This window comes from Schistocerca americana, chromosome 4, assembly GCF_021461395.2.
Source record: "Schistocerca americana isolate TAMUIC-IGC-003095 chromosome 4, iqSchAmer2.1, whole genome shotgun sequence".
Lineage (NCBI taxonomy): Eukaryota > Metazoa > Arthropoda > Insecta > Orthoptera > Acrididae > Schistocerca > Schistocerca americana.
This window is the reverse complement of record NC_060122.1, coordinates 447342734-447353809: the sequence shown is the minus strand read 5'-3', so window position 1 is coordinate 447353809 and position 11076 is coordinate 447342734. Positions and strand designations below refer to the sequence as shown.

The window sequence follows — 11076 nt, the reverse complement described above, 5'->3', positions numbered from 1 at the left end:
ACTCACTGCAATCCGGCCCGCACCTGGCTGTAAGTTGTGCTCAGAATATAGCACAAAACTAACTTTCCCTATCCTAAATGGTGGTGCTGCTACATACCCGTTGCTGGTTGAGATCGCATTCAAATTTCGTTGAATGGTTTTGGACGTTCCACCCTATACACTGGAGCAAAAACTGTGGCTCTACTGTAATCCAAAGGGGTTCTTGTTGAACGGGGTTACAGCTCCACAATGTTCTTAGAGGAGGGATTAATGTCCCGGGGCGTCGACAGTGACAAAGCTTGTCAAGAACATCGTTCTGTTGCATATCGCACTGCAAACTGGTCGTTTCCGAAACATGTGTAAACGAACGCCCCAAGGGAAGCAGTGGTTTCATTGACGCGCTTTAAGCTACCTCCTGAGGTCTTTTCATGTCAATTCTGAGGAGCGGTGTATCTGAAATGTTTTCCTCAGCCACTCGTAAAAGAACCGCGTGATATCAAGATCGGGTGTCCGACCTCTGTGCAGAGACGTCGGGAGAATTGGTGGGATATGATTTGTAATGGAGGTGTGATAACCATCTTATCGAGTGACACGTCCGCGCTGGCGTTGAGCAGATTTGTGGTGAAATTTGGTGCCAATGTGATCTCGTTAATGCACCTTATAACTCACACAATTTCTGAGCTCTGACCCTTTTTTTCGCACGTGTCGCACCTCTGTGTTGGAAGCGTCACCAATCCCGAGGGTAACGTCCCAGAGCGTCTCCCCCCGCATCGGTACAGAGGAAGGCTGTAGGCACCTTTGAACCAAATTTCAAACTTCTACGTCGTAATGTGGGCGACTGACGTCGTATCAAAAAAAGTGACCCTTTAATTATTTTGTGTAGTGTCGATGCAGAAGATATACCACTTCTTTCAGAGGTAAACAAGCTAATTCGTTGAGTGGCTGTAGCAGATGGCACTGGAGACACGGGCGCAGCGGTCCTGTGGGGGGGGGGGGGGGGGGGGGGGGCGGTGGGGAAGTGCGTGACGCACTCTGTCAACGGAGGGCGGGCGCTGGAAATAGCGCCACGGCGGCCAGTGTCACCGAGCGGCGACGGCCGGAATCTGCAGCAGGCTCGCCTCACCTCGTATCTTCTGCCGCTCACTGCACCGTAGTAGGTAAGCACTGAGCCTCGTTTACTACACAGCGTATGGAATCGGACGTAAGCGGACGAGCATAATTCGCTATTTTACACTGCCATGCGCATGTTCCCATGAACAACGGATTTCACTCGGTACAACACCTGTCATAGCCAAGGCGCAAGACTTTCAATGGGAGTTATTTACGTGGTCATCGCCCTGCTTTTGTCGAAACATGCAAAGTGTCTTTGAAAAAGAAGAATTTCTTCGTGGGCGTGAATCGCGTGGAGACAGTGCACTTTATACTGAAATGCAGCTTCAGTCTTCCTTAGCATTAACTGTGCTCCAAAACTGAACACACATGTGAGTTGATACGTTTCAAAAATGGTTTAAATTGCTCTGAGCACTATGAGACTTAACTTCTGAGGTCATCAGTCCCCTAGAACTTAGAACTACTTAAACCTAACTAACCTAAGGACATCACAAACATCCATGCCCGAGGCAGGATTCGAACCTGCCACCGAAGGGGTCGCGCGGTTCCAGACTGTAGCGCCTAGAACCGCTCGGTCACCCCGGCCGGCTATACGTTTCATTCGCTTCATATTATAACTGACGACGATATTTAAAGGCAAAGCACTAATTGCTGACGAGCAACATTACCCTCTGAGTATTAGCAACTGGACACACTTCACTTGTAAGTTTCCTTTAATTTACGTCTATGGTCACAAACTTCTTGTTAACAGATTATCGGTTTCGGTCTATAATGACCATCATCAGATCTGTTTTATAAAAACAAAGTCCTAATGTACTGCAGCCATAGTGGCATCGTCAAATGTTAAATACAAAATCAGCACCAGCATCGTCAAATATATATAAATAACATCATATTCACGAGTCATGTTGTCAGTATCACTACGGCAGTATGGCAACAGTACCTTAGGACTTTGTTTTTATAAAACAGATCTGATGATGGTCATTATAGTCCGAAGCCGGTAATCTGTTAACAAAACGTTTGTGACCATAGACGTAAATTAAAGGAAACTTATTGTATATACAGGTCACTGTTTTATTCGCGACAATGTGTTAATAACTGCACCTCAGCTGGACCTCAGATAATATCTGCTGTCTGCAGAAACATACCTCAAGAACATCGATGATTTTTTAAAGTGCATGTAAAGAGGATAAGTTCAATAAAATATTACTAATGAAACGTGGCATATGCATACAGTGCATCACAAAGACTACTTGATAAAATGTGCTTAATAGTTTGTTAGAGGATAGGTAGATTTTGAAGACAGATTTTGTTTGTTCACTTACTACATCAAAAACCTCTAAAATAACAATGATACACCACTCATGTAATTACACATACCATGAATGTAAACAACGAAAATGAGCAAGAGTTTTGTGTATTTCTAGTTTTAATCAGCGTAATGGATTCATATTCGAGCTTGCTTACTTTACTTTGTAAAACAATAACCTGGTACCCAAGATCGCAGGAATCCTTTTGTTCCATGATTACCGGTTTCGGCGAAACTAAAGCCGCCATCATCGGATCTAGGGAGGACAGAAAACACTATAAAAGTGGTCTTGGATTCCACTTATATAACATGTATGCATATAAATTTAGTTACACACCTTAGGACACATACAGGTCTGCAGCTTTCATAAGTTTTGTATATGTCTACGTGATACAGTAATCTCTATAATTACGTACAAGCCCTAATGACGTAGTGTTACCACACAGGCAGAGCCTGTTATGACGCGAGCTGTGGCATTCATTGGCGCCTCTTCTGCTAGCGCCATCTCGCGACGCGGCCTGTAGTGTAAGAACAGAGCCGGAGATGGGATAGTACCCAGTTTGCGCTCGTATGTGATGGAGACACCTAGCATTTATAATGTCGTCTCTCTTGGACGCCTATGTTCTACTTACGACAATTTTGTAAGGCCTGCGTGTTATAGGCAATTATTAATCTCACCACTGTTTGCCTTGATGTAACCTGTATGTGTCCTAAGGTATGTAACTAGATTTATATGTATACATGTTATATAAGTGGAATCCAAGCCCTCTTTTATAGTGTTTTCTGTCCTCCCTAGATCCGATGATGGCGGCTTTAGTTTCGTCGAAACTGATAATCATGGAATAAAAAGAATTCCTACCAGTTTATTGTTTTACAAACATCTAGATCGTTCCCACATGAGCACAATGTGTTCCCGAAGAAATTTACTGTGCTCTTCACTGTTAATAAATAGAAACACAAAGCTTGGGCTAATTCACACCGATCGCGCCTGATGGAAGCACCTAACGAATTTATCACCTTTCGCCTCGCCCTCGTTTAAACCTTTCTGGGCTTCAGCAATTTTCTACCAAATATATTTCGTTTTATTTGGCATTTGTGCTGTCGATTTCTTGGACCACACAGGCTTCTATGATACTTATAGTCTTCTATCCCCAACATCACATTCTCTCCAGATGTCTCTACTGGTCACCCACATAATGGCAACAACAAAAGTAGTTCCCACACGGGAGAGCAGACGAATGCTTTCTCTGCTGCCAGCGCCGAAGCGGAGAGAGCGGGAACTTCCTTTGATGGTAGACTGAAAGACCAGCAACTAGCGGAACACCAGCAAACGCGATCAGAACACGATCGAATGCTTTTCGTTTGCTTGCTATTAACACCAGAGAGAATTTTCGTTCGCTGACGCGTGCTCGCTTGTGTTCGCTCCGGTGCAAACCAGGCTTTACAACATCAGACACTGCTGTTGTATTGTCCTCTTGCTGCTCTCGCGGGAAATTCACCCAACACGTCACCCAACTGACTCTGTACACTCCTATTTGTCTACAACATGAATCCGAAGTCTAGCGAAAAAATTATTGTGGTTGCTCGGGAATATTTTCTGAGTATTTCTGATTATATGCCTGTCGTCTCCATTGGTTCGTTACGGAATAATTTCAAAAAAATGGCTCTGAGCACTATGGGACTCAACTGCTGTGGTCATAAGTCCCCTAGAACTTAGAACTACTTAAACCTAACTAACCTAAGGACATCACACACATCCATGCCCGAGGCAGGATTCGAACCTGCGACCGTAGTGGTCGTGCGGTTCCAGACTGTAGCGCCTTTAACCGCTCGGCCACTCTGGCCGGCTGAATAATTTCATTTCTTTTGAATTCTCACCCCGTTTACATTCGTATCTGTGATGCTCTGAGAAGAGTGCAAATGTCGACGGTCTGCGCTGGACACTTTGTTTGGAAACAAACTTGTTGCATTCGCTCACGGTACCTGCTGTTGACAGCAATTACGCCCTCAAGCTTACATTCAGTGTTGCTCGATTTTGACGGGTTTGTTTCTCCGGTACTGTTTCCTGTACGTTAACAGTGATACACAGCAGTCAGTATAGGTTAACTGATTAAAGAGTCGATATGCACCTTTGTGGGTTCACTGAATGCCTGGAAGACCAGTACAATTTCGCGTTACGTTGAGCTGTTCCAGCGGCGATTCCAACCACGCCACCGTACCTTTGCATCTGTCCGAGGATTGCCGCAATACTCTGTCTTGTGTGCTGTACGTTTTGGTCATTGCTTATTACAGGCTTCTTTAATGCTGCAAAGCTCTTCTCATAGATACCAAGGTAACTGCGGTAACAAACCGAATAAATCACATTTACATTATTACTCTGTACTGTGCCACATGCCAAAATATTAAGAAAATATCCCAGACCTACCTCTGAAATCTTATGGCCTAAGTTCGAGTCCATCCCGTATGACACTAATATCTGCTTTCGCTGTCACTGGGATGGCTATGCGAGAGGCGTTCAATGAATTCGAAAGTAAAGTTCTATGTACTGACTTGGCAGAAAATCCTAAGAAATTTTGGTCTTATGTCAAAGCGGTAGGTGGATCAAAACAAAATGTCCAGACACTCTGTGACTAAAATGGTACTGAAACAGACGATGACAGACTAAAGGCCGAAATACTAAATGTCTTCTTCCAAAGCTGTTTCACAGAGGAAGACTGCACTGTAGTTCCTTCTCTAGATTGTCCCACAGATGACAAAATGGTAGATATGGAAATAGACGACAGAGGGATAGAGAAACAATTAAAATCGCTCAAAAGAGGAACGGCCGCTGGACCTGATGGGATACCAGTTCGATTTTACACAGAGTACGCGAAGGAACTTGCCTCCCTTCTTGCAGCGGTGTACCGTAGGTCTCTACAAGAGCGTAGCGTTCCAAAGGATTGGAAAAGGGCACAGGTCATCCCCGTTTTCAAGAAGGGACGTCGAACACATGTGCAGAACTATAGACCTATATCTCTAACGTCGATCAGTTGTAGAATTTTGGAACACGTATTATGTTCGAGTATAATGACTTTTCTGGAGACTAGAAATCTACTCTGTAGGAATCAGCATGGGTTTCGAAAACGACTGTCGTGTGAAACCCAGCTTTCGCTATTCGTCCACGAGACTCAGAGGGCCATAGACACGGGTTCACAGGTAGATGCCGTGTTTCTTGACTTCCGCAAGGCGTTCGATACAGTTCCCCACAGTCGTTTAATGAACAAAGTAAGAGCATATGGACTATCAGACCAATTGTGTGATTGGATTGAGGAGTTCCTAGATAACAGAACGCAGCATGTCATTCTCAATGGAGAGAAGTCTTCCGAAGTAAGAGTGATTTCAGGTGTGCCGCAGGGGAGTATCATAGGACCGTTGCTATTCACAATATACATAAATGACCTGGTGGATGACATCGGAAGTTCACTGAGGCTTTTTGCAGATAATGCTGTGGTGTATCGAGAGGTTGTAACAATGGAAAATTGTACTGAAATGCAGGAGGATCTGCGGCGAATTGACGCATGGTGCAGGGAATGGCAATTGAATCTCAATGTAGACAAGTGTAATGTGCTGCGAATACATAGAAAGATAGATCCCTTATCATTTAGCTACAAAATAGCAGGTCAGCAACTGGAAGCAGTTAATTCCATAAATTATCTGGGAGTACGCATTAGGAGTGATTTAAAATGGAATGATCATATAAAGTTGATCGTCGGTAAAGCAGATGCCAGACTGAGATTCATTGGAAGAATCCTAAGGAAATGCAATCCGAAAACAAAGGAAGTAGGTTACAGTACGCTTGTTCGCCCACTGCTTGAATACTGCTCAGCAGTGTGGGATCCGTACCAGATAGGGTTGATAGAAGAGATAGAGAAGATCCAACGGAGAGCAGCGCGCTTCGTTACAGGATCATTTAGTAAACTCCAGTGGAAGACTCTGCAGGAGAGACGCTCAGTAGCTCGGTACGGGCTTTTGTTAAAGTTTCGAGAACATACCTTCACCGATGAGTCAAGCAGTATATTGCTCCCTCCTACGTATATCTCGCGAAGAGACCATGAGGATAAAATCAGAGAGATTAGAGCCCACACAGAAGCATACCGACAATCCTTCTTTCCACGAACAATACGAGACTGGAATAGAAGGGAGAACCGATAGAGGTACTCAGGGTACCCTCCGCCACACACCGTCAGGTGTGGATGTAGATGTAGATGTTCTTCAGAAATCTTTCATGTCCAGCGACATATGCCTGTGAAAATGACGAGCAAATATAATTTGATCCATTGGTGGTGAGAAAACCTCAATCTCCTTCTACGGTACCGCCAAATGTGTAAGAACATGGAGTCTGTATTCTGAAGTTGGTCGCGTGTTTAGGTTCTGTCTTGCTATGGCTGTGGGCCACAAACAGGTGTGAGTCTTAAATGTATGAACTTCGTGTACTTCTTAACAATTTCGGTTGCTTTTTATGCGACTTTTCCGAAGATATTCAGTTAAGTTTTATTACGTGCAGTGCTGATCGAGTCAACCCAAGCGACGACTGCTCGTGGGTTGTTTCATATGACATCCAATGTCAACGGAAAACGTCGTCTCGGTTCTCATAAAAAAAAAATGTTGTTCAAAAATGAAATTTCGTGTGCTAAATCAATAGAACGACATCAGATAGTCTGATCGGATGTTTGGTTTAATTATCGTTATTGGCGCTGACAGCAAAACTGACCATAAATGTTTTGATAAATGTGGTATATATCCAATAAGTGCGTATAAAATTAAACATTCCCGGCAGCTGTGGCCGAGCGGTTCTAGGCGCTTCAGTTCCGAACCGCGCTGCTGCTGCGGTCGCAGGTTCACACCCATGCCTCGGGCATGTGTGTGTTTGATGTCCTTAGGTTAGTTAGGTTTAAGTAGTTCTAAGTCTAGGGGATGATGACCTCAGATGTTAAGTCTCATACTGCTTAGGGCCAGTTTTTTGATTAAACATTTTCATTAATAATGAAGGCTTTGTCTCCCCTGCTTCAAATGTTGTAGGAAGATACGTGTTTTAGTAGCCTAGCTAATACACAGAAGAGCCAAAGAAAAGGGCACTCCTTCCTGACATCGTGTAGGGCCCCCACGAGCACGCAGAAGTGCCGCAACAAGACGTCGCATGGACTCGACTAATCTCTGAAATAGTGCTGGAAGGAGTTAATACCATGAATCGTGCAGGGCTGTCCATAAATCCCCAAGAGTACAAGGGGGTAGAGATCTCTTCTCAACAGCACGTTGCAAGGTATTCCAAAAATGGTTCAAATGGCTCTGAGCACTATGGGACTTAACTTCTGAAGTCATCAGTCCCCTAGAACTTAGAACTACTTAAACCTAACTAACCTAAGGACATCACACACATCCATGCCCGAGGCAGGATTCGAACCTGCGACAGTAGTGTTCACGCGGTTCCAGACTGAAGCGCCTAGAACCGCACGGCCACACCGGCCGGCAAGGTATCCCAGAAATGATCACTAATGTTCATGTCTTGGGAGTTTGGTGGACAGCGGAAGTGTTTAAACTCAGAAGAGTGTTCCTGGAGCCACTCTGTAGCAATTCTGAGCGTGTGGGGTGTCGTATTGTTCCGCTGGAATGGTCCAAGTCGGTCGTAATTCACAGTGGACATGAATGGATGCAAGTGTTCAGACAGGATGCTTACGTGCTTGTCACCTGTCAGAGACGTATCTAAACATATCGGGGGTCCCATGTCACTCCAATTGCACACGCCCCACACCATTAGAGATCCTCCAACAGCTTGAACAGTCCCCTGTTGACATGCAGGATCCATGGATTCATGAGGTTGTCTCCAAACACGTACACGTCATCCGCTCGATGTAATTTTAAACGAGACTCGTCCGACCAGGCAACATGTTTCCAGTCATCAGCAGTCCAGGGTCGGTGTTGACGGGCACAGGCGAGGCGCAAAGCATTGTGTCGTGCAGTCATCAATGGTACACGAGTGGGCCTTCGGCTCTGAAAGCCTGTGTCGATGACGTTTCGTTGAATGGTTCCCATGCTGACACTTGTTGATGGCCCAGCATTGAGGGGTGGAACTTCTGTCACGTTGAACGATTCTTTTCAGTCGTCTTTGGTCCCGTTCTTGCAGGATCTTTTTCCACTCGCAGCGATGTCGGAGATTTGATGTTTTGCCGGGTTCCTGATATTCACGGTACACTCGTGAAATGGTAGTACGGGAAAATCACCACTTCATCGCTACCTGGGACATGTTGTGCCGACTATAACACCACGTTCAGACTCACTTAAATCTTGATAACGTACCATTCTAGCAGCAGTAACCTATCTAACAACTGTGCCAGACACTTGTTGTCTTATGCAGCCGTTGCCGACCGCAGTGCCGTATTCTGGCTGTTTACATACCTCTGTATTTGAATACTCATGCCTATAGCAGTTTCTTTGGCTTGGTCAAATGGCTCTGAGCACTATGGGACTCAACTGCTGTGGTCATCAGTCCCCTAGAACTTAGAACTACTTAAACCTAACTAACCTAAGGACATCACACACACCAATGCCCGAGGCAGGATTCGAACCTGCGACCGTAGCAGCAGCGAGGCTCCGGGCTGGAGCGCCTAGAACCGCACGGCCATCGCGGCCGGCAGTTTCTTTGGCCCTTCAGTGTAATTCACAGCTTGAAGACAAAAATCATGAAGAAATGGGGCTCAGATACAATTTTCAGAGGTATATACAGGAAAACTATATAAGAATTATTTGGAAATCGTAGAACAAACTTAAAGACACTTAAATATTGTAGCCAAAACATGCCGACGGTTGAATGTGCTTCGCACTGCAAGCTACGCGTCTGCATTCTGGAGACCTATTGATTGTAGTAATTTCTTGTTCTGTCGTTAGATTTAGTAGAACGCGAGTTCTTTTTTGAGGAAGGGGTCAACACGTCTAATTCAGGTGGTAATAAATGGCCAATAACCGGCAAGTGGAACTCCTACCCTTTTTTTGAGTCGCTTTATCTCCAATCCCATTGACAGCCTAATGCATAGTAGAGTGTTCTCAAAAATGAAGTCGACGGTTCATAAAGAGTGACATTTAGTCTGGTAACAAATGTCCGCCCTCGAGTATCGTCAGCTGACTGAAATATGCAAGGTCGTATCCAGTGGCAAATACTAGCTCCATGGCATCAACTTAGCGTTAATTATCAATTTGGCAGCATAACTGCTGCTCAGTAATTTTGTGATTGTCAATATATCTGAAATATAAAAGAGGTTGTATATTTACAGGTGTCCATCCCTTTATCTAGTGCTGTCAGTTAGTTACATGCGTGTAGATGATTTGAACGATTCTTTTATCGAAAATATGTAAAACGAATCAGTTTACGTATATGTATACACGTATGAATGCGTGTTGCCTGCTGTAAAGAACAAACACCACGCATTCATAGAATTAATTCACCTCGATAGGCAATGAATCCACAACCTTCAGCGCGAATGCACAATATCGTGCGATCCCCTGCGGGAATCTAAAGTTAGTGAGCACGGACGACATATGTCCGCAGCTTGTGCTCTAGTTTCCCTGGCCAGGCGATTAAGTGTTTGTGTTGACCTTATCATTACGTCAGCATCATTCATGACAGTGCAGTGGCTGGATTGGATTGCGTAAAATTGGACTGTGAAACAAAATTGGGACTTTGTACGGGCACTGATAACCGCGGACTTGAACGCCCCACAAACCAAACATCGTTACCATGGAGGACATAGAGGGGACTGCGGATAGGTGGTGCTAGATGGAAATTAGGCATGTTGATAAAATATCGCTATACATATATATATATATATATATATATATATATATATATATATATATATATATGGTGGTCCAATGATCGTGATCGAGCCAAATATCTCACGAAATCAAAGAAAGAAACTTGTCTAGCTTGAAGGGAGAAACCAGATGGTGCTATGGTTGGCCCGCTAGATGGCGCTGCCATAGGTCAAACGCATATCAACTGCGTTTTTTTTTATATAGGAATCCCCATTTTTATTACATATTCGTGTAGAACGTAAAGAAATATCAATGTTTTAGTTGGACCACTTTTTGCGCTTTGTGATAGATGCCGCTGTAATAGTCACAAACATATGGCTCACAATTTTAGACCAACAGGTGGCAACAGGTAAGTTTTTTAAATTAAAATACACCCCCCCCCCCCCCCCCCCGTAGGTACGTTTGAACATTCTATTTCGTTTGTTCCAATGTGATACGTGTACCTTTGTGAACTTATCATTTCTGAGAACGCATGCTGCGTGATTACCTGTAAATACCACATTAATGCAATAAATGCTCAAAATGATGTCCGTCAACCTCAATGCATTTGGCAATAAGTGTAACGACATTCCTCTCAATAACGAGTAGTTCACCTTCCGTAATGTTCGCACATGCATTGACAATGCGCTGACGCATGTTGTCAGGCGTTGTCGGTGGATCACGATAGCAAATATCCTTCAACTTTCCCCACAGAAAGAAATCCGTGGACGTCAATCCGGTGAACCTGTGGGCCATGGTATGGTGCTTCGACGACCAATCCACCTGTCATGAAATATTCTATTCAATACCGCTTCAACCGCACGCGAGCTATGTGCCGGACATCCATCATGTTG

At 44.4% G+C, this 11076-nt stretch overlaps 1 protein-coding gene across 1 annotated transcript in view; it reads left to right on the top strand.

Moving 5' to 3' along the window:
• Positions 1–1032: 1032 nt before the first annotated feature.
• The window catches only part of LOC124612263 (L-lactate dehydrogenase-like), a 309128-nt gene continuing 299084 nt past the window's right edge, over positions 1033–11076 (top strand). Inside the window, exon 1 of the mRNA XM_047140357.1 lies at positions 1033–1136. The gene's annotated coding sequence lies outside the window, so the exon portion shown is untranslated. The remainder of the gene's footprint in view (positions 1137–11076) is intronic.